General features: G+C 43.5%; 1 protein-coding gene across 4 annotated transcripts in view; it reads right to left on the bottom strand.

Moving 5' to 3' along the window:
- LOC126284894 (fatty acyl-CoA reductase 1-like) overlaps positions 1-19,023 on the bottom strand; it is a 152,580-nt gene extending 133,557 nt beyond the window's left edge. For 2 of the 4 annotated variants that reach the window (XM_049984152.1, XM_049984155.1), the window contains exons 1-2: positions 18,959-19,023; positions 18,759-18,821 (exon numbers count right to left, since the gene is read on the bottom strand). The gene's annotated coding sequence lies outside the window, so the exon portion shown is untranslated. The remainder of the gene's footprint in view (positions 1-18,758; positions 18,822-18,958) is intronic. The other 2 variants (XM_049984153.1, XM_049984154.1) reach the window with 2 other exon arrangements.
- Between the last annotated feature and the right edge of the window lie 7,386 nt (positions 19,024-26,409).

Below are 26,409 nucleotides of genomic sequence, written 5' to 3'. Positions count from 1 at the left end.
TAGAGATAAACCGAGGATGAGGAACCAAGGAATATGAATGACCCACAAGCTTCACTTTAAGTCTGCATTTATTGCAACTCATCCAGTTGAAAAACTAGCAATTACGAATTGCAATTGATTAGGCAGGTAACAGCTGTACTGACAACAATTTACACAAACAGATTAAGGCTTGCAGGTTCATAAATTTTAAATTCGACGAAAATTGTGGAAGATACAGTTAAACTGGAGAATAACTTGGTTCAGATCTGACAAGTATACATTATAGCACTGAAACACTTCTTGACGATATAAATTCTAGAACACAGAGAACTAAGCAAATTCACGTGTTACAGGAAGTCGGCCCAGTTACTTTAATCTCAGAGTGATATTTCAGTGTGCTTACTTAAACACTAAATAAGTCAGGATATATCTAGCACCCATTAAAAGAGGCGTATACATTAAATCATGGAAATAGCACAATAAATTCAAATGTACCATAAATATATATAAACAGGCTTCTAACACAACTATGTTTGACCCTAAACAATTCAGCATATAAAAGGTGTTACAAATTATTCATAAAACCATCACTTTAAGATCACATTGGCTGTGTAAAACCAACTTAATAAACTTGACCACAATAAGTTATTCTGTAGAGCTATATAAAACTATCATAAGATCAAGCATCCTAATGGACCAGCACTAGCCTAAAACTACCTTGAGGTACTAAACCCTTCATTAAGCGGACACAGGCAAAGAAAGGGTAAGATTGTCCTCCAGAATGTGCTAAACTGAAGCGATTGAAGCGATTGGCTGAAGAAGAAACAGGTCATGATAAAAATCGTAACAGCCACGAGAAGCCGGGTTTACTGCAACGGTATATAGGAAAAGACCCACCAATAAATCTTTGCAGATAACAAGCATTCACACTTCTAGAACAAGGATAGAAAATGCAAGACCTTGTAGTCACTCAAGAAATGAGAGGACTGGAATGAACTGAATAAAATTACTATTAATTACCCTAAGTAATGAATTAGATACACCCCATATAACTGTTGCGAGTGCTGAGACACTTAACAGACGATTAAGATGACATAATGTGGACTTGACCAGAACCAAAAAAAGAGAACATCGCATATCAGAACCCCATTTCACAGATGGAACACATTTTACATAATTTAAAGTATAAAATAATTATTTAACTAATTAATTAAAATCTCATAGAAAACTGGATAAACAAGTTACACAAATGCAAATCTAAGTGACATTTATCTTGGTTGCTTGACGTGCATCGTGAGTGATGTGTGACGTCCTGGATATCTATTCAGATAAACTCAGGACTCGACCACAAGACAACAAGGGTTCATTTCTAATACATTAGGCTGAATATTAACACTGAAATGAACCTAACAGCACTCAGTGGAATACTGAAGTGTCTGATAGGAACAGTAAACAGTAGTCACAATGAATAACTTCGGCAATATGGTCGGTGAGCCGTGGTAGAAATTGCTGTTTCGAAGAGCGCGCCGCAGTGCGTAGTGTGAAGTAGTCACTCTGTTTCTGGCGGTGGCGCCACTGTGGCAATCACAGCTTTGGTGTCTCCCTCTGTTGGGAAAGAGGAAAGATTGCCTGTTCACGTGCATTTAAGGTGCACTATGAACTCGCCAGTTGGTCAGCCTGGGTCAGTCTCTCGTCCCCAGCTTGCTAGTCTGTCTCTCCTCCGCATTTGTTAGGCAGTTAATGTCTGTCTGTCGTTCGGAGTACTAGTATGTCTGTCGTTCGGATCAACCTTTAAACCCAGCAAGATGAGAGTTTTTCCAAACCACCAGTAAGAGAACTCAGCTAGTGGTCGTCCTGTCGGGGCTTAGTTAATGCACCTGAGTCTGTGCGTTAGGCCTCCAGTCAGCCCGAGTTTGTCCAGGCAATGGTCATTGGCGGTTGGATCGATCGGTTGGTCGGTCGCGCACTGAGACACAAGATGACTTGTCCGTCTTGAGCGTCGGTGCATGTGAGGTAGCCACGTGAGTCCAGGGGGCCACGGCGTATAGCGAGGGGTAGTGACTTTGCAGTCGACACGAGAGCACCAGGAGTCAACCTACGACATTGGTCTGGCCGGTTCGAGCTGCGACCCGATGAGACGGGAGATTGGCACGCCTTCCTGCGTCCGTTGAAGTGGCTGGCAGCGAATGGTTCGGCAGAGTGATTTGGGGGTGCTGCACCAGGTCTACTCGAGAAATCGCATTTTATTAGAAGTTAAGTGATTGCTGATATTTTGTTTGATTTGCTCTTGTTAAATTGTACTTGTTCTCTTGGTGAGGTCACCAGCCGTTTTGCTTTGGGGTCGACCCATCATTCTTCTCCGTTTGCCTACCCACAGGAAGGTGGTTGTTTATAAATTGGGTGGTCTGTTTTTCCCTTGTGGAGTAGGGGAGGGTTAGAGCAACTTGCAACTTGTTTGGTGATATCCCTTTCAATCTACCATACGTTAGTAGCTGCCTCTGTCATGTTTGTCGGATTTGGTGTGTTAACGAATTTGCCGAGCGGGGTGGCCAAGAGGTTAAAAGCGCTACAGTCTGGAACTGCGCGACTGCTTTGGCCACAGGTTCGAATCCTGCCTCGGGCATGGATATGTGTGATGTTCTTAGGATGGTTAGGTTTAAGTAGTTCTAAGTTCTAGGGGACTGATGACCTTAGAAGTTAAGTCCCATAGTGATCAGAGCCATTTGAACCATTTTTGTTAAGGAATTTATTGCTTGGAGTGTAATGTCCTAATACATGAAATCCGTTTTGATCTTTGGAAACTTAGATATTATTGCCTATGATCTTGAGGGGCTGTATCTGTGTAATGTAGAGCATCTTAACTATTGTTTGGTCAACCTTCTAGAGTTTTATATAAGATTGCATTTCATGGGCTTTTATTTAATTGATCATTTTAGTATATACAGTTGCCCCCTTTCACTGTAAGCCTTTCTTAGAAGTTAAAATCAAGTTGGACCTTCGGTGGCAAGGTTATTATTTTAATTGTTAGTGTTTTGTACCATTTCTATCCCTCCTATGGGGGATGCATAGTTTGTGTGCTTGTGTAAATTGTTAAAACTGTTAGTTTAAAATTATCTGGTGTGTTGCAGATTTGCACGAATGTAGTCTTTCAGAGGCTGTTGTGAGCAGTCGTAACTATGGCCATGTCAAAAGGGAGTGGCAAGGTTCTCTGCCTGAAAGCTCATACAGTCAACACGTTTTTCTTTCTGCCTCTGAATAAATTGTAACTTTGATATTTAGACGGTGCTTTCTGATTATAATTTAAAATCAGTTTCTTTAAAAATACTGCTTTTAGGCACTGTTAGAGTGAATAAAATTCTGATTTGTTAAAAGGAATTTGGTTATGATTTCATCAGTTACTCCCTGGCAACTACTTCCATGCTTACATAGTGTGAGTAAATGTGTTAATGTTCTTGATGAATCGTTAGTAAATAACATAAATTCTTAAGAATATTCTTTGAAAATAAATTACGGTTCACTCGGGTTACTGAATCACCATTTTAGCGGAATGTGAATATCAACCAGCGCCAAACAAAGGTGTATAGTAGATCTTACTTTGATTGATGCACACTCCAACGAATAACTACAGGTACTGGGACACAGTCTTGCTTGATAGGTCTTACTTTGATTGATGTACAGTCCAACGAATAGCTACTGGTACTGAGACACAGTTTTGCTTCCAAACCAGCAACGCAGAGGAAACAGAACTGATAGAATTTACATAACGTCTTGAATGAGACACAACTATTACGACCCGAAGGCAGTAACCTTATGAAGGCCACGTCCACACTACCATGGAGCGCCGACAACGATCGCACTTCACTCGACCACTCCCTACTTCCGGTCTTCCGGTCACCCCCTGCTGCGTGTGCAACGAGGAAACGCTCTGCACAGAGCACACAGAGCCCCCTAGGAATCGCTAGTAAACAACAGATGGCGTGTGGGGGAACTGAAATCAACGTTGAAAGCGACGTTAAGAGGAAGAGAAAACGAACAATGAGGAACACACAGTTCAGCCTCCCTCTCCAAAGCAAAACTCGCAGGAAGAAAGATTGCTAATCATCATGAAGCTTAGTCTGACTAACGCGAAACTTCGTAATACTGCCAGTGTCGGGATGTTTAACTAATAAATTAACTGGTCCCAACACTTTCTGTATGAGATAAGATCCAAGAGAACGTGGAGACAATTTACCACTACCCTCACCACCACATTGCTTCCCGGGATTTCTAGAGAAAAAGATGGTCGCCACCCTTCCACTGGAACGGGCGCCTGCCCCAACTATAACGAAGCGCCTCTCACTGGCGAGCTCACCGAATTCTGCCCCTAGCTGTATCCCAGTTGCTTTTCATAAACTGGGCGTGTATTAATTCTGGTAACAAATCGTTGATGTCCCATAAATTACTCAGGGGACAATTCAACTGATAAGCCAGCACTGAGGACACCAGCTGAACTCCAGAGGCCTCATGACGAGCGGAATTAAAGGCGAAACTCAACCAGGTGAGAGATTGGTCCCACTTGGATGGCGAATGTGTATGATAAATTATTAAAGCGGCCTTCAAACTGCCGTTAACGCGCTCTACAAAGGATGGTTATGGATGATATGGAGTGGTAGTAACATGACGGAAACAGTTACTGAAATAGAATTGCTTAAACTGACGAGATGTGAATGCTGGTGCATTATCACTAACTAAGGTTTTGTGGAGGTCCAAAGACACGGAAAATCCTAGTAAGATGTTGTATCGTCAAACAAACCGACTAAATCAGTCAACGACTACCAAGATATATTTACAGCCACTGGAGGTCTGGGGAAGAGACCCTACATAGCCAGTGAATAACTTATCTATGGGATTTTGCTCCCTCTCAGACTGTAAAAATCTCATGCGCATGCTGCCACTTGGTTAATCCATCTTACACAAACAGCAACTATTGACAATCCTCTTCACATCACGTCTCATGGATCGCCAAGTGAATCGTTGTCTAGTCATAACTAGGGTTCTGGCAACACCCAAATGAACTCCAACAACGGAGTCATGAAACCAATTGTTGGAAATGTTGGGGCAGACAGATATAGGCTGTCTACCTGTGCCAGCTTGCTTACGTAGTACACCTCTAATTATAGCGTAACCCGGAATATGTCTGTCCGAAAGCAGATCTTCCCGAATGGCTCCCTACCGCGGGTGCTCTTGCTGTTTGCTACCAATATCCACAAACAATTCAGGAATCTCACCAAGTACCCCTGCTACAACTATGTAATCCATGCCTTGGGAATCTTATTCTTCCTCAGTGAACATACGACTTAAGGCATCGGCAACAAGGTGTAGTGGCACCACAGTTTAAGATAGGAAAGTTAGATTTGGTGCAACATTCCTGAGCGCGCAAATTACAGACAGGCACAGGCCTGGTGACTGTAAGTTACGCTTACCAGAGGCTGCGAAGCAGAATGGAGGACACAGGGCTGTATAAGTGCTGAAAAGGGTAAACACAGTGGTTTGCATGTCACAAGTTACAGGCAGAAGGGGCCCACTGGTGCAACCCAGCTGTTGTGTGTATGTGATTTGGAGCGGCACATTAGGAAAACACAGGTGCACAGCCGAGTATAAATAGGTGGCGTTTTCTATGAAATTCGTTCAAGTGTGGCAGCACTCATGGATGGTGGGATGAATCACACCATTGGGCTGCATGCAGCAACAGATGGGGCGCCAGTGTCCCAGTCCACAGTCGGTCATTGGTTCTATCCTGACGCGTGGTCTGCAGTCAGCCAGTGGCGGGTCACCCTTCGGCTCGCTCTGTCGGGCAGTCGTCTCAGCTCCTGAGACATGCTGGAGACATCCCGAGCCAGTGTCGCAGATTCGGACGACAGATAACGGGAGCTTGTTCGTCGCCGCGATCTCAGATGCGCCAGCAGGAACGGCCTGCGGCTCCCGGTGCAGCAGCGCGGAGAGATCGAGAATGGTGGCAGCTGAGTCAGCTGCTGGCGCAGCCATCCTGGGGCGTAATCGGAAATCGGAACTTCGCAGCTTGCTTACAAGGTCGGTTCACACAGTATTACATTACACGGCCAGCTGGGGCGCTTCCTCAGCATTTCGGGGCCCTGTGACGCAAACCAAAAGGAACGAGGGCACTGTAGCTAAAAAACAATAAATCATTTGGAAAGTTCTCGCCGAGTTTAAATACGGCACCTCCTGGCACCCATCCACTACATTTGATGTCTTCCCGCTACATTTGGTCATCCTGATACATTCGCTGGCAGAAGTCGCCATTACAAAGGTTATCAGCACCACGAATGTATCTGACCTTAAACCGAAAGTCAGAAATTGGAACCGCCCAACGAGGAATTCTCCCAGTTTTTCAAGGACGAGTCAACACCCAACTTACTGCATCAGTTTCCAACGAAAATTCGCGATGCTCAAGGTAGAACCTAAACTTAAGGGAAAGAGCACGGTCAATGCCTGTAATTCATAAACAGAATAATTGGATTCAGCACCTGACAAACATCTTGAAGCATAAGCGACAGGACGTCTATCGCCATCGACTTCTTGCGTAAGAACAGCCACAAGACTGCCTCTCGTGGCGTCCGTTTGAAGAATACAGGTTTTACTGAAGTCAGGTAGTGCTACAACGGGAGGATTAGTAACGGCAATTTTAAGTGCCAAAAACCGCTTGCAGGCTATCTCCCCACTGAAACTCGCTGTTCTTACTACGAAAACTATTCAGAGGAGCGGCTAACTGAGCGAAATTGGGAACAAACGTACGAAAATAGTTGGCCATGCCTATAAATCTGGCAATCTCCTTCATATTACCAAGAGAACAGAACCGCTTTAAACTGACAATACGTTCTTGATCAACACTGGTCCCGTTGGCCGAAACCGAGTGTCCCAAAAAGGAAATTTCGCCGTGACGTAACTTAATTTTGTCAAGTTTAAATATTAACCCAGCCTGTCCCAAACGATCCCAAACCGACCCCAAATGCTGAAGATGTTCAACAAAATTGGCACCATAGACCACAACATCATCTAAATACTTGAAGACACACCTAAACTTAAGATCACCCAAAACATGATCTAATAGGCGTGAGAGTACCGATGCCCCGGTAGCAAGCCCAAAAGGAACACGATTGAATTCAAACACATTCCAATCGGTTAGAAAAACAGTAGTGGGTTCAGAAATGGCTCTAAGCACTAGGGGACTTAACATCTGAGGTCATCAGTCCCCTAGACGTAGAACTACTTAAACCTAACTAACCTAAGGACATCACACACATCCAATACCCGAGGCAGGATTCGAATCTGCGACCGTAGCAGTCACTCGGTTCCGGGCTGAAGCGCCTAGAACCCCTCGACCACAACGGCCGGCGCGGTAGTGTGTTTAGAATGCTCGGTAATTGGTAAGCCTGATTTAAATTGAGCACAGAAAACCAACGTGGTCCAACAAATAACGTAAAGCAGTTGTTAAGATCAGGAATGGGGACCGACTCTAATTTAACCTTCTGATTGAGCTGACGATAATAGACGACCGGACGATAGTTCATACCATGTTCCTTAGACACCAAAAATATCGGTGACACATAAGGAGATGTAGATGGCCTGAAGACGCCGTTGGTTAGCATCTCGTCGATCTTTCGGTGTAACACCCGGATCCTTGGGGGTGACAGACGGTAAGGAGCCTGACGTACAGGAATGTCATCAACCAGACGGATTTTGTAATAAATACGATCGGTGACCCCCAACCGATTAGTAAGAACCTGAGGGTAAAGTTGTAATAACTGAAGTAAACGGGATCCCTCAAGTCGAGGCAGATGACCAACATCGAACTGGTTCAAATGGTTCAAATGCCTCTGAGCACTATGGGACTCAACTGCTGTGGTCATTAGTCCCTTAGAACTTAGAACTAATTAAACCTAACTAACCTAAGGACATCACACACATCCATGCCCGAGGCAGTATTCGAACCTGCGACCGTAGCGGTCGCTCGGCTCCAGACTTTAGCGCCTAGTACCGCGCGGGCACTCCGGCCGGCGCATCGAACTGGGAAACCACGTTATTAACGGTTTTTAACCCAAGAGACCCATGACAAGAACAAAAGGCAAATTTCTCACTCGGATCAAAGCTGAAACTAAAGGTACCACCAGCAAAATCAAGAATCAACCCAACCTTGCGAATGAAATCACATCCCAACAGCAGACTGACGGACAAATTCTTAACGACCAACAGATGAACCCGCCAGGAAAAGCCGCCTATCCCAATGTTTCTCCTTGTCTCCCCAACCGGGGCAACCTCTGGCCATTTACCTCACATCCCTGCATGGGGGGAGACAAAGAAGGGAATTTGCATAAGGCACGAAACTCCAAGTACCATGCATAATCGAGTATAAAACTGCACTACCCGAATCTAGCAAGGCACAAACAGGTTCATGACTAATCAGGGAGCACATGCGGGGAAGCCAACCCCCTGACACTAGTCTAACATGGGCACATCCTTTAGGAGGACGAAACTGAAAACCCCATTAGCTCCTCTTCTGGCGTCACTTGCTCGCACGAGTCGTTCGGTGCAGTTGGAAATCACGAACTAAATGATCCACAGCCCCACACCTAAAACATCTACGGTGTATCTCTGACGAGAGAAGCGGCTCCTTAAGCTATTTGAAAAGCGACATTTCACCTTGACAGGAGGATGTTTCCTGACGACGTTCATTGGCAAAACTAAACGGTTCAATAGAATGAATCAGGCTCGCCAAATTGGTGTACGAAAGAGGCTCCTGAACAAACAGGATATACGACCGGTCCTTATTCCCTGCATTATAACTAGAACAGCATCGCGTTCGCTTACAGACATATTAAGCTCGCGAACGGCCATTCGAATCTGCTCAACATACTGCGAAAAGCTCTCATTGAACCCCTGGACACTCCAAAAATATTAGCCTCCAAGTTCTGCCGGGCTCTAGGTGAAACTTTATGTCTGATAATGGCATCTCTCAAATCACCCAAGGTAGTTTGCCCGCGCAAGACTTCGCAAAAAATTTCAATAAGAACACCATTAGATAACGGATACAATAGAGGCAAAATTATTATCTGGGCAACCTGTAAGGCATCAGCGTGTATCTAAAGATTAACGGTTAACCATAACATCTCCTGAACTTGATCTAAATTGTCAATCATTAACTAGGAAATCACTTGCAGAAGGTACATAATGGGATTAGGCAATTTGGCAAACATTTCCGACACTTAACCCTTAAACTGTCGACCCTGCAAACGTTGACTATTATGGGGTAAGGAACTCAAACTTTCCTCATCATCATCACGAATTTGCTCCAACACCAACACACCGGCCCTAATCTGCAAGCCGCTTACTTTCTGGATCAGTTGGTCAACGAGGTCCTGCTGTTCTTGATTTAACGACAAAAATTCCATACCGCGAATGCGCTAGTACCAATGAATGCCCGAGTACCAATGTAATCTTCCCCTCTGTTTCGAGGTGCTACGTGTACCGTGGAGAAATTCAATATTCTGGGCCAACTCCTCAACAGCACTACCAGTCAAACGTAAAGCATCACTGATCTGTCCAACAAGTTCGCCTCAAGTAACGACAGGACTATTCAAGGCCCCACGCAATCTAGCGACCAATTCGGCCACCCTCCTGCCCCCCCCCCCTCCTCCCTTTTGTGCGTGTTGTTGGCAAATACTTAACTCATGAACTAAATTGTTCCTTCTTTAAAAGGGCGAGACCGGGACAGTCCCGCTGCCCCATCACGACGCAAGCCAAGTGGAATACAATACAAAACAAAAATCTAAATCAATACATAGTTATCCAAGATTGCTATACAGCAAATGCAAATAGTGAAGCAATATACTAACTACCCTCCCAAACTCCAGAAAGGACAATAACAATGCTCTGATACCATCTAGTATGCGGACAAGTTCGGTGCACATCCTAAACTGGCTTCCGTCTACCGAACACACATCCATCACTGGCACCGAGGCGGATCCAGCATTCATCAGAAAACACAACAGATATTCACCCTGTCCTTCTACAAGCTCTCGCTTGACACCGTTAAAATCGCAAGTGGCAACGGTTTATGTTCAGTGGGATGCATGCTACAAGGAGTCTGGCTCGGAGCTCTCATTCACGTAATCGGTTTGTAGTAGTTCAATGCGTCATAGTGGTGCCAACTGCTGCTCAAACTGCTGCTGCAGGTACAGTACAATGCGCTACCTCCATACTCTGAAGACGATGGTCTTACCTGTCCGTAGGGCCACTTGCTTATCCGGCGCCTGGTCTTCTTGCGACTGTACACTCTCGATGATTACCACTACCAGCAGTCATGTACAATGGCTACGTTCCTGCTAATCCTTTCTGCAGTATCGCAGAAGGAACATTCAGCTTCTTGTAACCCTATTAGACAACCTCTCAAACTCAGTGAGGTGTTGATAATGGCGACTTTGTCGTCTTCAAGGCATCGTTGACTAACATCAACTCACCATGTCCAGTGTCAATGGTCAGTAACTATGACTGTTAGGGTTCGAGAGTAGGGCACATCCCATGAAGCCAGATTGTCAACAATGCACTGTGTAAGCTGAGGGAGGCTCCATAACGGTGTGGTCTGTTTTTGCATGGCGTGGCATGGTTCCTTAGTTATGTTTGGCTACTTTGAGACGATTTACAGCCATTCATGGACTTCATGTTCCCAAATAACGATGGAATTTTTATGAATGACAATATGCCATGTCACCGGACAACAGTTGCTTACGACTGGCTTGAAAAACATTCTGGACAGCTCGAGTGAATTATTTGGGCACCCAGGTCGCCTGAAATGAATCCCATCGATAATTTATGGGACATAATCGAGAGGTCAGTTGTTGGACACAATTTTTGCAGGGGACTTGCAACGACTTGTTTAGTCCATGCCACGTCGAGTTACTGGACTGTGCCGGATAAAACGAGGTCCGACATGAAATTAGGAGGTATCTCATGGCATTCGTCACCTCAGTGTATATTATAATGAAATCAGATCCAGACCTTGTTAGTATCATGATGCGAAATAATAGTATATGATGAAATTGGCTCTACCTAAATAAAAAGGAAAAATAAGAAAAGAAAAAAATGCCACTGCAGCAAAAGGAGAGGAGGTTCAGGTATAGAATGTTGAAGCAAATGGAGACACGGAGATGCAGCTTAAAAAAGGGCTTCTAGCAAAATAAAAACATTGCTGTGGTGCGATGCCTCTTGGCAGACTCCTAGGCTATTCGTTCCCCGCTGATTTTTGGAAGCAATTACTTGGTTCAGCGCACAAAATTAGTCATCTTGGAGGTAACAGCACAATTAAGTTTACCAAGGACAGGTAGGTTTGGCCAAGTGTCAGAAATTACTGTTGCCCGTGGACTAAATCGTGTTTTGCGTTCGAGACACCCAAAGTTTGTCGCCACGTTCATAAACCAACAGACCTATTTTCCGAAATGACATGTCCACGTTGACCAAGTCGGTCCACTGCCTCCATCTGAAGTTTTCAGGTATGTCTTCACGGCAGCTGACCAATACACCCGTTGGGCCCAGAACTGTAGACATTCCTCGCTACATGGATCGCATCATTTGACAGTGTGGTACATGTCACAAAAGACCAAGAAACACAGTTCGAATCTGCCCTATATCTCGATCTCACTAAATTTTGTGGACAAGCACCACTATTTACCAGCAAGCAATGTGTTGACAGAACGCTGGCAGAGAACGTTCAAAGCCGCCCTTAGGTGCCATGACACGACATGGACTGTGGCGTTATCGCAAGTGTTACTTGGTCTCCACACTGCCTTCAAGCAAGACCTCGGCGCGTCAGCATCCGAGATAGTCTACTCGCAGTTTTTCTCACCTCAACAGTTCCTCTCCGCACTGGAACCGCCTTTCTTTTGGAACAATTTACGGAGTAAAAAAACCAGGCTAATCCCTACACCGGCATCCACCACGGAGAATCCTACATTTGTAGAAGTGCTCACAAATTACACTCCTGGAAATGGAAAAAAGAACACATTGACACCGGTGTGTCAGACCCACCATACTTGCTCCGGACACTGCGAGAAGGCTGTACAAGCAATGATCTCACGCACGGCACAGCGGACACACCAGGAACCGCGGTGTTGGCCGTCGAATGGCGCTAGCTGCGCAGCATTTGTGCACCGCCGCCGTCAGTGTCAGCCAGTTTGCCGTGGCGTACGAAGCTCCATCGCAGTCTTTAACACTGGTAGCATGCCGCGACAGCGTGAACGTGAACCGTATGTGCAGTTGACGGACTTTGAGCGAGGGCGTATAGTGGGCATGCGGGAGGCCGGGTGGACGTACCGCCGAACTGCTCAACACGTGGGGCGTGAGGTCTCCACAGTACATCGATGTTGTCGCCAGTGGTCGGCGGAAGGTGCACGTGCCCGTCGACCTGGGACCGGACCGCAGCGACGCACAGATGCACGTCAAGACCGTAGGATCCTACGCAGTGCCGTAGGGGACCACACCGCCACTTCCCAGCAAATTAGGGACACTGTTGCTCCTGGGGTATCGGCGAGGACCATTCGCAACCGTCTCCATGAAGCTGGGCTACGGTCCCGCACACCGTTAGGCCGTCTTCCGCTCACGCCCCAACATCGTGCAGCCCGCCTCCAGTGGTGTCGCGACAGGCGTGAATGGAGGGACGAATGGAGTCTTGTCGTCTTCAGCGATGAGAGTCGCTTCTGCCTTGGTGCCCAATGATCGTCGTATGCGTGTTTGGCGCCGTGCAGGTGAGCGCCACAATCAGGACTGCATACGACCGAGGCACACAGGGCCAACACCCGGCATCATGGTGTGGGGAGCGATCTCCTACACTGGCCGTACACCTCTGGTGATCGTCGAGGGGACACTGAATAGTGTACGGTACAACGGTACATCCAAACCGTCATCGAACCCATCGTTCTACCATTCCTAGACCGGCAAGGGAACTTGCTGTTCCAACAGGACAATGCACGTCCGCATGTATCCCGTGCCACCCAACGTGCTCTAGAAGGTGTAAGTCAACTATCCTGGCCAGCAAGATCTCCGGATCTGTCCCCCATTGAGCATGTTTGGGACTGGATGAAGCGTCGTCTCACGCGGTCTGCACGTCCAGCACGAACGCTGGTCCAACTGAAGCGCCAGGTGGAAATGGCATGGCAAGCCGTTCCACAGGACTACATCCAGCATCTCTACGATCGTCTCCATGGGAGAATAGCAGCCTGCATTGCTGCGAAAGGTGGATATACACTGTACTAGTGCCGACATTGTGCATTCTCTGTTGCCTGTGTCTATGTGCCTATGGTTCTGTCAGTGTGATCATGTGATGCATCTGACCCCAGGAATGTGTCAATAAAGTTTCCCCTTCCTGGGACAATGAATTCACGGTGTTCTTATTTCAATTTCCAGGAGTGTATGCTGAGGACAGATGCTGTCCACTTGCCTCTACAACATACTTGCTCTTGCGCTCACCAATTTTAGAAGCGTAACGAGCTTACTACCCAAATCTTACATAACAATAAACCTACGCCAGCGTCAATCTCAAGTGGAAACCCAACTTATCCTGTGATTCGGCAGCCTGTCCTCCGTCACCAGATGTGAGGTCAACGGAGTGCCCGTTTCCGTAGCGCCTACACCACCATAGTTCTAAGAGCCCCCAATATCACATCGCAAGAACATACGCTAGGGAAGGCCGGAGTGGCCGTGCGGTTCCAGGCGCTACAGTCTGGAGCCGAGCGACCGCTACGGTCGCAGGTTCGAATCCTGCCTCGGGCATGGATGTGTGTGATGTCCTTAGGTTAGTTAGGTTTAATTAGTTGTAAGTTCTAGGCGACTGATGACCTCAGAAGGTAAGTCGCAAAGTGCTCAGAGCCATACGCTAGGAACTAGTTTATATAAGGGCCCGATATTGACGCCAGTTTGGTTACATTCTCCGGGCTCCACTATACCACAGGAGTTGGGAGAGGGTATGGTTGGCCTTTGTGTGAGCGGAAGTCCAACAAACTGTTTCAAGTGTAGAGTGTTCTCCGTGGTTGCGAGCACAGAATACAAATATACATGGAGTGAGCATTCGGACGCCCAGAACGAGAGTTCTGTCTGCAACATCCACTGCAGCTCAAGTAACGTGATTTTATGACGCTGCATTTTAAATTGTATAGCGCATAACTTATTTTGAGTGTTGTTACTTCGCTGTTACAAACATATCACCCTTACAAGTAGCGTGAACCTTTGTGTGCGCTTTTCACGGAAATCTTAACAATCATATGTTAGCAACTGAACTTGGCTGAAAGATGTGAAGATCAATAGTATTGTGCTTTTTTGAAACACTGTCATAGCTCCGATTCCACTTCATTTTTTTCGGGTGAAGCGATGAAAATTGGCAGTCAACAACATTTCCTTAAAGTTTCTGTTACACTTATTCATATTGCCGAACCTCTATTCCAATTAATAAGTTACAGTGACACCATAGACGGCGACAAAGTGTCACGAAATAACAACACATTTGGAACTACGAAATTGTTACAGTAAGCACGGTATACGATTTGCACCACCTGTTTGTCTGTTAAAATTATATTCAATTAGTCTTTATTCACCCTTTTGCTTTTTGTAGACCCTAAGGTATCTCTAACATTTTTTTGTCATCTGGCCAGAAAAATAAAATTATACACCATTAAAAAAAATACAAGAAGTGACAGCCGACACAATTTTTTACGTTTTCTATTGCGCTGATTCACATTGTAGAATCTCTTCTAATTAACTGCTCTACAGTGACATTGTACGGGAAACTGTCTTATGTAGAATTACCTAGATTCAAGAAGAATTGGAAAATATGCATATATGCATAAACTGGAGGAAATTAATCAGGCTGTCGAGTATAAATTTTATCTGGAAATGAACGTTACACATATATGTATACAATGACTGGCTGTTTACTCCAGCACACTTGCAAAATTTATCTTGCCCCGTAAACACATGGCCATAGATTTGTAGAAATTATGTCTGCAGTACAAGATTTTATAATACCGTGACTCATATCAATGTCACATTCACAATTATACGTTTGTCATACACAACTATGAAAAGTAACTGCTCCTCCTTTCGCATACTTCTCTTTACATCCGCGGATACGACAATACCGCATCATGAGGTACGGAAACGTATATAAAACAAGACGAATACGTGTAACATTCAAGTCACGCTATTGCCACTTATTATAGACAGGCAACGTTGTCCCAAAATCACGTGACTAGCCCGAAAGACGGAGGGAATATGCACAGAATACCAAGCTCGCTCCACAGATATACAGTGTGTTCATTTTAACTGAAGACATTGAAGTATCTCGAAAACGACTTATCTGATCAAAAAAAGTTGTAGTTCCAATTTCTCTGTCTTGGAAGGGGACATCCAAGGATACCACACTCGGCCCTACCGTCCTCCGCACGTGGGTGGAGGGAGGTGGGTCATTCTTCAATGGGAAACCTCGTTTTTTATTTCAGATTATGATACAAAAAAGGCAAAACCTACATAAGTTTTGTCTGAAACATTTTCTTCGTTTTGCCACAGACGGCACTGTAATCAGAAAAATAGAAATGGGTACACAATCGTCATTTACGACATGCTACTCAATGCCGCTTGAATATCCAGTGGCTCGTGGGACCCCATCCCCATATTCCGCGGTAGGACAGGCCAGTAATTCATAACTTCTGACTGGAAACCCTATCCACAACTTTGGATTCCTCCGACACATCGAACAAGGAACAACTCGACGCGTCACTGTGACCGTGAATCGAGGCGAACGTTACTGTTTTTCCAATTAGAGAAAGTGTTCAAACGCAGTACCGCCAACCTTAGTCCACGTAGTGACCCACGTTTCAAATGACGGTGCTCAGGACATAAGCATATCTGGGGGAACGTCAGTACAGGGGTTTATGATACCGTCGACCATGTCTTCACGGCGTGTTGGTACGTGCTGGTACACCTAATTCTTATATATCCCCTCAGAAGCAAATGCGGCGACGTCAAATCCGGCCAATTAATAGGGTCACCTCTGTTGATCCACCGACGAGTGTAAAAACGGTCTGTTGCCTATTTCGCTGGGTAACAATGGTCATGCTGAAACCACGTACGTTGTCGAACGTCCAGGGCAAGACCCTGCAGTAGTACCGGTAGTTTCTGTTCCAAAAACTTTCGATGTTGGCGACCATTCAACGTGCCGTCAATGAGATCCGGACTAATGCAACACCATACGTCGACCGACCAAGGACGTCGATGGCCAGCTTTCCGGAACCAGTGGTGATTGTCTACACTCAAGTAATGCATGTAACGCATGTTACGCCGGTTAACGCTACCACGGTTTGTGAATGTACTCATTGGAAAACAGTATCTCGGCAAAGAACGTGAGGGTCGTTTTGGTTTGTTGACGAGACCATTCACAAAACATTACTCAGTTGTGGAAATCGGAACCATGAAGTTGTTGATGCAGTAACACGTGGTGCGGCTGATAGTTATGACAACGCAATATTGTGACGATGCTAGCTACTTGCATAACGGCGTAATTCACTGGCGCTTACCTGTGGATTGTGGTTCACTACCGCTATTACAGCTATTTCTTTAGCTTCTCCTAGAACACGTTTGCTTTATTTCCTTTTGCCGACCAGTACGCTCTCATCGGACATAAAGGCGTTCACAACTCTGGAAAAGAACTCGGCATACAAGGCAACAGCAGCCTCAACATATCTCCTACAGTCTTCGTAAATCAGGATCATTTCACTTTCGGCTTCTGTGGTTGACACATTTATCATCCACTTGCACGTCTGTTCTTCAAATGATAAGTATGTGTGCAGGCAATAAGTACTGCACATTTATTGTAATGTCGAGAGCCGCTTTCTGTTCTACGTCTCCGTGACAAGTGAGCTCCGGTGGCAGTGTAGTGCCTGTTATGATACGCTGTAGTACAATACAGGTCCACGGTGTCGCGTCGAGTAGCCCCTGCTAGATTTGTCGGAAGAATACAACGTAGCGAATGTGTTTTCCATTTATGAGTTATGAAACAATGGCCTGTGCTACCCTCGCAGCAAAGAGATGGGGTCCCACGTGCCACTGCATATTCAAGCGCCGTCAAGTAGTATGTTGTAAATTCTGATTGTGTACTCTTTTCTATTCTTCTGATTATAGCGCCATCAGTAACGAAACGAAGCAAATGCTTCAGACAAAACGGATGTAGATTTTCCCTTAGAATCATAATCTGCAATAAAAAACGGGGTTTCCCGTTGAAGATTTTAAAGTTGCCCCATTGCACCCACGCAAGTGATGAGGTAGGTGTTCGAGTGTGGTATCATTGGATGTCCCCCCATGACAAACAAGTTGGAATAATAACTTTTTTTGAACTGATGTGCAGTTTATGAGATATTTCAATGTCTTCAGTTAAAAGAACATCGCCTGGTTGAGATATTGGATCGCTGTTCGTGCCAAGCATCGCAAGTTGGGTTAGTTTCTGGTAGCTCGGGTCTTCATTCATGTTCCGTGCGCTAATTAACGTAGTGTAAATGTTTTAAAGTTGTAAAATAAATCTTATTCTTATTCAACAATTTAGAAGGTGTGTTATTTATTTTAGTTAACGTACCAACAGCCTAAATCACAGTTCACAGGACCATAGATAACAATTTATTTACGATATCACTCATACTGTTCTTTGCACTTCGTATGTCAGCCCAGCATAAACTTGTAAAATAATACTCGTTGTACAAGTCACAAGTAAACTTTCAAACCAAAGTTCGTTACATCGCGGAAAACTAGCCACTTGAAAAGGTTGCTTCGATTTCACAGTTATTTATCCGCCACATGCCATACATCCGTACGTCTGTCCAGACTGCTTCGTTACGTCTTCATATAGTCATCTATCGATGTATTACGAAGCATGTATCTCCATCAAAATCTATATATATAAAGAAGGGTGTCCGTTTCTTTGTTTGTAATTCGTACGGGTCTACAATTTTACTCCGATCTTACTGAAATCTTGTACACTTCACCTTCAAAAATAGAAGAAGATCATTGTCTACACAAGATTTCGTAATAATTTCTACACGATTCCGTAATGAAGATCTGGGCGGACATAAGCTACATATTCTTTAATATACACGAAACGTTGTTATCAAACATCCTGAGAAGCACTTGACCGATTTACTTCAAAGTTCTTGGCCGATTTACCTCAAATTTCTACATTCAGACGAAACAATGGAGAAAATTAATGAAAAATGAAATTGTTAACAAAAGATAGACACCGTGATAAAGTGACTATTAATCCTATCGCCAGAATAAATTACAGACGAAATACCCGTCTTGGAGATAGTGTCATCACACGTCACTAGATTGGGGGACGAGCGAAAGCTCGAGAATTTGACACAAACATTATTGCAAATTCTTATTAATTAGTTGCCGTTGTTCTATGTGCTGCATACCCTAGAAAGTAATGTGGTCCGTGTTTCACAGTATTTTTGTTACTTCAATCCACAGTGTCATAATAACCCTAACATATGTCGTGAATATAGAACTAACAAAAATCACTAGATTTTAGTTAAATAATGCATTACAAGTAGTTAGTATTACGTAAAATAAAATCCTGTAAACTTTTCAGACGAATATACAATTTAAAGATGCAGTGGTATTTTGCGCAAAAGTAATAGTATGTCATTAAGCGTATAACCAAACAACAGCACAAAGTGAAAATTAATATTTACCTTTATGGCACCTACAGAAAGTGTAGAGAAGCGCACCCAAATATGACGTACCCTAGCGCGGCTCTGTATTGGATGTGAAAAGAAAAGAAAAAAAGAATAAAGAGAGATTTATATCGGATTACGAAAGGAGACAAGCAATTTATTGATAGGAAGGCAAAACTTCACTAAATTGTCTAGTTTGACGGCTACGCTTGATTTACCTGACACAAAGACGGCTGACTGCAATTCCGAGACGATCCCTGCAACCTTCGCAAGCCGACTGAGGCCAAGTAAACGACTTATTGCTACTCATCGTAAGAAGAGTGGTGGTGGGGGTTAAGAGCCTTGTATGCTAATACCAGCCCGATATTTTATTGTTTCCGGGTGCAAAGAGGTTCAGTTCACACTCCAGACGCCCTGATTAACACTTTCCAGTGGTTTAAAATAAGTATGGTGAACCCGATGTGATTTTGATATAGGCTATATTTCATTTGCATATGAAATGCTTAAAAATTTTTCAAGTAAAATGCATCAACTTCTGTGTGTCATACTGCGGAAAGATGCCAAAGTGCAAATAATTTATTAGTACAATATCAGCTAAGCGAATGGAAAATCCATTTTTGTTAATTTATGTGATGTTTTGGCAGGAAAAAACATGCCGTTTGAAAAGCTGGCAAACTGCTCATAAAAATCATTTTTAAAAACCTATAGAAAATATGATATTTCAGATTCAATATTCTTGCGCGAAAATTACCTTCACATATATGCACTCGTATGTTTAGTGGCCATTTAAAAATAGGTAAAAAAATTTTTTTCAACATTGCGTCACGAACGTGCAGCGATTTTATCTTGTAAAATTCTTGGAATAATTTCTGCGATTTGAATGATCTTCTCTGAAGTACGCAAAAAATAATTTTATAAACTTAAACGGGCCTCAACATGAATATCAATTGCTTGTTTGTCAGTTGGCTGTTCGATGAAATTGACTTGGAAACCTCAAAGATATGTGGGTCTCTACTAATTAGGTTACTGACTGTATCGTTTGATATGTCCCACATCGTCATATACTGTGCTACAAAGTTTTGGAAATTTATTAGATGAACTAATGTATGTGTAATTGTAAGCACACGTGTTTGTATAGCCTGTAAACATTTAGTAACCCCAGGTGTCATTGTTTCCATCGCTCTTAGTCGGTGGACTTGGGCCTCTGTCTTTGTTATCTAACGGTAGTTGTGTTCCAACAGACTTACTTTCATTTCATATTGATCTCCTGTAGAATATTTCATTCATTTCGGTCTTCGACGGTACGCCGTATATTCCCTGATGAGGTCTAAAAACTGTCGATTAGGGATCCGTCTCTCTCTTTTTCTTCTTCCTCTGCATAGAATTTCCTTTGAGCTTTTGCCTTCAATCGGCCAGATTAAATGTCTTAGTACGCCTTAATTTCCTAACCTTACTGTCCTAATTACGAACTCCAATCTGGTATGTTCCCTGACTGAATGCTTTATTTCTCTCCTAATAATTCCCATTTCCACTTGTCGTTAAGCAACATCTAGCTTTTGATTGGTTTTCGCGTTAAGATATCATCCACCCAAATTGCAATAGGCAATATACGATGCCTGCAACTTAAATAGTGGCAACTATTTATTCACAACCGATACAGAAGAGTTACATGTTTGCACCCGGTACTGTTTTTCAAACTAGTCACAAGCATTGTGTAGAGCCCGTCGCGAGCGATGTGGAATGCGTAGTATACCGTTAGCAGAGCCTGTTCTGTTGATAGTGACAATGGAGCGGTCTAAACGCTCAAATGGTTCAAATGGCTCTGAACACTATGGGATTTAACATCTGAGGCCATCAGTCCTCTAGAACTTAGAACTACTTCAACCTTACTAACCTTAGGACGTCACACACATCCATGCCCAAGGCAGCATTCGAACCTGCGACCGTAGCGGTCACGCGGTTCCAGAATGAAGCATGTAGAACCGCTCGGCCACAGCGGCCGGCTGTCTAAAGGTATGGTGATTGTCGTGTACCACTGTGATGGTGTTATCCTAAAGCGTTACGTTCGTCCACGGCAGACCGTCAGTACACAGTATTACTGTTCGTTCTTGGAGCGTCACCTGCGACCAGCTTTGCGAAAGAAGCGGCGACACTTTCTGCGCAGCCCACCAATCATTTTGCGCGGGCGCATACAGCACAAGCTGTGGCTCCTCTGTTCGGTGGATGAGACTGGGAAGTACTGTACCATCCACCATACTCCCCGGACTTTAGTCCTTGTGACTTTGATTTGATTCCGAAGATCAAGGAACCACTTCGTGGCATTCACTTCAAAACTGTTCCAGAGATTCGACAGGCAGCAGACCATCAACAGAACATGCTCTGCCAACAGAATACACCTTTCACATCGCTGGCAACGGGTTCTACCCAATGTTGGTGACTACTTTGAAGGGCAGTAACAGGTGCAAACATGTAACTCTTTTGTATCGGTTGTGAACAAATAGTTGCCACTATTTAAGTTCCAACGCTCGTTCATACTGTAAACTTTCAGTTTGGAAATTTCGTAGGTCGAAGTCTTCTGTCTACTATCACGCAAAAGACTCTTGTAAACATCAGTTCAATTCGCCACAACTCACTGGGCTGATGCAGACTGTCGACTATGGTAACCATGACAACAGAAGCGATGAAATGAATGAACTTGTAGCTTGATCTCCAATGTTGCTTCGCCGACACCAGACCGAATATACAGGAAAAAGCATCGGTACAAACAAGGGGAGCCAACGGTCTTTTGATTCATTACTCCACCTTTTAATAAAATGATCTAGAACTAATACTAGATTTGTTTGCCTGAATCTTAAATATGTACTACAAATCACATGTTAACTTGAAAACTGAAGTTGTAATTTGTTTATAAAGGAAAAGCTCAGTTACGTTCTAAACTTTGTTGGAGGTATTGCTGATATATGATCTCTCCCAGTGGCAGCGAGCTCGGGAAGGCGATGGAATACTGATATAGCGACAGAAGACTGTGAAAGTCGCAGTGTTAAAAATTGGTCATCCTCGCTTCTTTGACACACATATCAAAAGAAGTTAGCGAGTTTGTTATAAGGAATCAACGTGACATTCGCATCAAATGTTCGAAACAAACTATGAAAGTCCCAAAAGCAAGGTGTCTTGCGACTAGTAGATATCTATCGAATATGAATGGAGTGTGTTATGCCACAACGGTTACACGTTCAGCGGGTATCTGCGACTCGACACTCGCCTTTAAAACACTGGCTACTAATGTTTTTCCGATAGTGAAGCCTATATTTACTATTTAAATTTATAAAGTTTAGCATATTTTGCCGTATACACTTTTCTCAAAATTTTGTAATTTTTTGATAGGAATTCCTCATTTATCTCTCCTTACTATGCAGAAGTGGTAAATAGTGAAGATAATACTGTTCTATGAGATATTGCTGTGGTATACTCGAAGAAACACAGGCATGTGCAACGCCACTAGACATTTCTCACTCTTATATCGTGTATCACCTTTCTTCTTCCTCGCTTTGCACACTAACACAACTGCTGGAGGCTGTTTTTTTTTATGGGTTTAGGGAGATAAATTTTATAAAAACTGAAAACGAGTGTTTATAACTCGCAAAATATATAAAAAGAAATAGAGGGTATTGCAGACTATTAAGTAGAACGATTTCTCAGCTTTCCAATGGTATACAATGTGTCACGCCGTCTTTTAACAGAGAATAAGAAACACGAAGAATAGGCGGTAGCTGCTCGGCTCGTCCCACAGCCGGCAGTATAATAACGGACTTGAGGCCAACGGCCGGCTGTTAGCCGGCTGTATAAGCCGAGGTACTACGGTTAATGCTTGCCGATACAGGCAGACGTGGGAACTGCCTTGAACCGCGCGTCGCTGCAATAATCGACAAGGCAAGGCTACATTGCACAGTCACTTAGAGGTCTATTGTCCAAGGTGAGGCAGCGGCCTGCGTCTGTGTCACTTATCCCCACGACATAAGGAGTCTCAGTTGGGGCTGCGGCGAGCGGCTGGTGCGGACTGCGACGCCACAACGTTTGAAACGCGGTTTTACTTCAAACTTCGTACACTCGTAGTACTCCACGAGGACAACAAAATGTGTAACGAGTAGCGCGTACTTCTCAAGCGTTACTGAGAAAATCGCAAGATAGTTTAGTCCGTCAAATATGTATCTGTGCGTGGCTGCTTTTACCATTAAGCGGCGGCAGCCGAGTAGTGCCTTCACGGTAGCTCAGCATGCCCTCGGTCAGAGGATTAGCTACCCTCTGAAATAAAAAAAAATGGGTGAACGGATCAACAAAGAACCTGAACGACTGTCATCGGACGTCCGCCAGGACCAGATTCATCGACCAATATACGGCAAAATGAGATATAAAAAAAACTGTTCAGTCAGAGCGTTAGTTAGCCTATGTAATCAAAAAAACTGAGCGAACGGATCAACGAACAAACTGAATGAGTGTCATCGGACGTCCGCCCTGAACAAATTCTACGGGTAATATAGAACAAAATGAAATTTTAAAAACATGTTGTTTTTTTTAAATTTTCAACACTAGTAAACGACCAAACGCATAAAGTGATACTGAAAATGTATGCTTGTCCATGTCTTCAAAATTGTTCGTATTTAATCGAAAGAGAACGAGAGATTGCTTTTCGTGAAGACGATATTAAAATACAGTCGATACTGCATGACCAATTATCAGCGCCGATATTTAAGGAAATGCTGCGTTATGCATGGTTTGCTTACAAATTAACGTCTGAAAGAGAGGTTTCTGAAAATGTTAACGAGGTTTGTTTTTCCACGGAAAACCTCAAAAGACTTTGCAAATGCGAAAACACAGCATTCATTCAATGCAGCTGGTGCCGTTTAACTTTACGTTTTCCATGTTTTTACGAAACATTCCATCCTGCAACTTGTACTCGTAATGTCGGAAGCGACGATTAACTGTACATCTTTGAAAAGCCGTCTGTGCCGGTAAAAACTTGGAGGTAACTAGTTGTGTGGGGCTCCTTCCAGGTATAAGGGATTTTTCAAATCACGGACAAGCATACGTTTTCAGTATCACTTTATGCGTTTGGTCGTTTACTAGTCGATAGTTATGAATATTATATTATTTGTGATGATAAACATATATAGACTGCCAAATAACGTTGTAAATTTGAAAACAGTTCATCCGATTACATGTATTTTTCCCATTATATCAGCTGTAATATAAATAGTAAAGAAAATAACTGTGTTGAACGTAAATAAAAACTGACGAACTGGACTCGATCCAGCGATTACGGGGCTTGAACGCTAACCACTCGACTTCCGCCGCTTCGTAGTAAAAATGGCCACGCACAGGTATATATTTGATGACCGAAATTATCTTGCGATTTTCTCAATGACGCTTGAGAAGTACGCGCTACTGTTTACACATTTTGTTGTCATCGTGGAGTACTGCGAGTGTGTGACGTTTGCAGTAAATCCGCGTTCCAAACGTCGTGGCCTCCCCTTGTGAGTTCTACCCATTGCTGTTGCATGGTGTCTACGCAAATAAAACTGAAATGAGTCACTCACAGAAGGTAAACTCTGTGAGTAGTCTCTCAGCATCAGAGTGTTTGAATTTAAAGCATCATGAGAACAAGGGCGCGTTGTTCCAGCACCGTCCCAGTGGAAAACTGGCGTATGGTCGAAAATTTCTTTGTTTGTTCCACAAGTTTTTCTGTTCAACGAACTGGAAATAAATAGGAGAAAGTTTGTACACAAACGCGGACAATTTACTCCACAATTTTGCTAACGTATTTTATAGAGATTCGGAAGGAAAATACAAGATGTAAAAGATTCTCCTGTTGTTAAAAAACTTGAAAAAATGTAGTTAGTACACTTTTATTTTTAATGAGCCTGTATTTGCTGGCCCCAGAATTATTTTCAGGAATATATGGAGAAACATTAGGAACTGGTATCGTAGAAATGCAAGAGAAAGAATGCTTGGAATAGCATCAAATGTCTCGGTGCAACCAAAGAAATGTTTTCTATGCGATCAATAGAATTTCCTCGCTGCAGTTCACCACGGAAGACAATAAGTAAATTTCTCGCTTTTAAGCGTACTACATTCCTCTGCCAGTAGTTTCCGCTTCATTGCCTTCGGGAAGAATAAATCTGGGGTGTTAAAGTGCTTTCAGGAAATTTAACGACAGGCTGAGTTTCTTTGAATCCGCCCATTTCCTTAACCTAACAGCATTTTAGTCAAACTTTAACATGATTTTATTAGACATCTTAAGTCCGGGTTTTCAGCTGAATTTCACTGCCATAGCTCTAGTAATGGAATGTTTTATCATTTCCTTAACAGAGATAAGAAATCTTCTTTTTCCGCCTTAAATGTTTCCTTCCTCGAAAACTCCCAATTCTACAGCTATGAAATTTCTCTTGCTGGTTTATTACAGCAGAGAAATCATGCAAATACTAACTACTCATTTCGTCGCCTCTCAAACAAAATTTTTCCCCGGGAAATTCTGTGGCAGAATCAGTCAGTTTCGTTCCGCGGTAACTCTCGATTGGCAATAGTTAGACCGATTTTGAATACTGATCGATTACAAACAAGACGCCAAGGAAACAAATGCGTGGTCAGTGTTTGTCTAAGTCTGGGTGGAAGTTGTCGTGGAACGCAACTGATCAATTATGCCACCGAATTCTCGGGGGAAAAATAGTCTTATTAGAACACGGCGGCTGTTTTCGTAAATTACACTGTTGGAAATACTGCTACCAGCCACAAGTTTTCTTGAAATTACTTTATTATACTATTACGAGTTTCGGGTTTGAGTCCATCGTCACATGGTAGCGTTGACTTCTTTTATATTTGTGCCACCCCGAAAAGCCCTCTTTTACCTGACGATGGGTACAGGCAGGAAGCTAGTTATGGTATAGTAAAATCAGCTGGCTGCAGTATTTCCTACCCTGTAATTTAAAAATTATATTGTTTGAGACGTAACCAAATTAGCAGGAACTTTTTTCCACGTTGTATTATTATTCTTGTGACTACTATTTTGTAATGAAGTGGCATTCATAATTTAACAGAAGCAGAACTAGCAGAGCAAGAAAACACTTTAGTCCGAAAAATAGGATTGATTTAGCTCTGTTTACAATACGGAAAAACGTTAAATCTCCAATCGTATTAGTACTAGAGACTGAAATTTTAACTATGAACTCGTAATTCAGAGTTCTAATAACATCAAGTAAAACATTGACTGAAGTGATATTGCTTCGGTGACATATGTGGATTCAGCGAAATTTAGATGTGTCCCTAAACTTCCTGCAAGCACTGTATTGATACATTTGGCCAACTAAAAGATCAAACATTTTGTTAAAGATCTGTCTCCAATATTTGACACTCTCAGTCGGAAGAAAAGACCGACAGTGTTATTTCAAAGATTCAAACATTGTGTTTCATTCCAGAGGCAATACAGGAGTTGTGTTCATATCAATTAACATTGGGGAGCCAGAAATGAGAGAGAGATGCAAACACCATTAACTGTTTCAGTTGGACATACACCTTCTGTGCAGATAAACAAAGGTCATGGCCCCACTTGCACAAGTTTACGTAGGAGGAAGAAAATGAGTGTTCGGGACAGTATATATCTCCTGCTCGAAAAGCA

This window comes from Schistocerca gregaria, chromosome 8 (assembly GCF_023897955.1).
Source record: "Schistocerca gregaria isolate iqSchGreg1 chromosome 8, iqSchGreg1.2, whole genome shotgun sequence".
Lineage (NCBI taxonomy): Eukaryota > Metazoa > Arthropoda > Insecta > Orthoptera > Acrididae > Schistocerca > Schistocerca gregaria.
The sequence above is the reverse complement of the archived record's forward strand: the minus strand, read 5'-3'. Positions and strand labels throughout refer to the sequence as shown.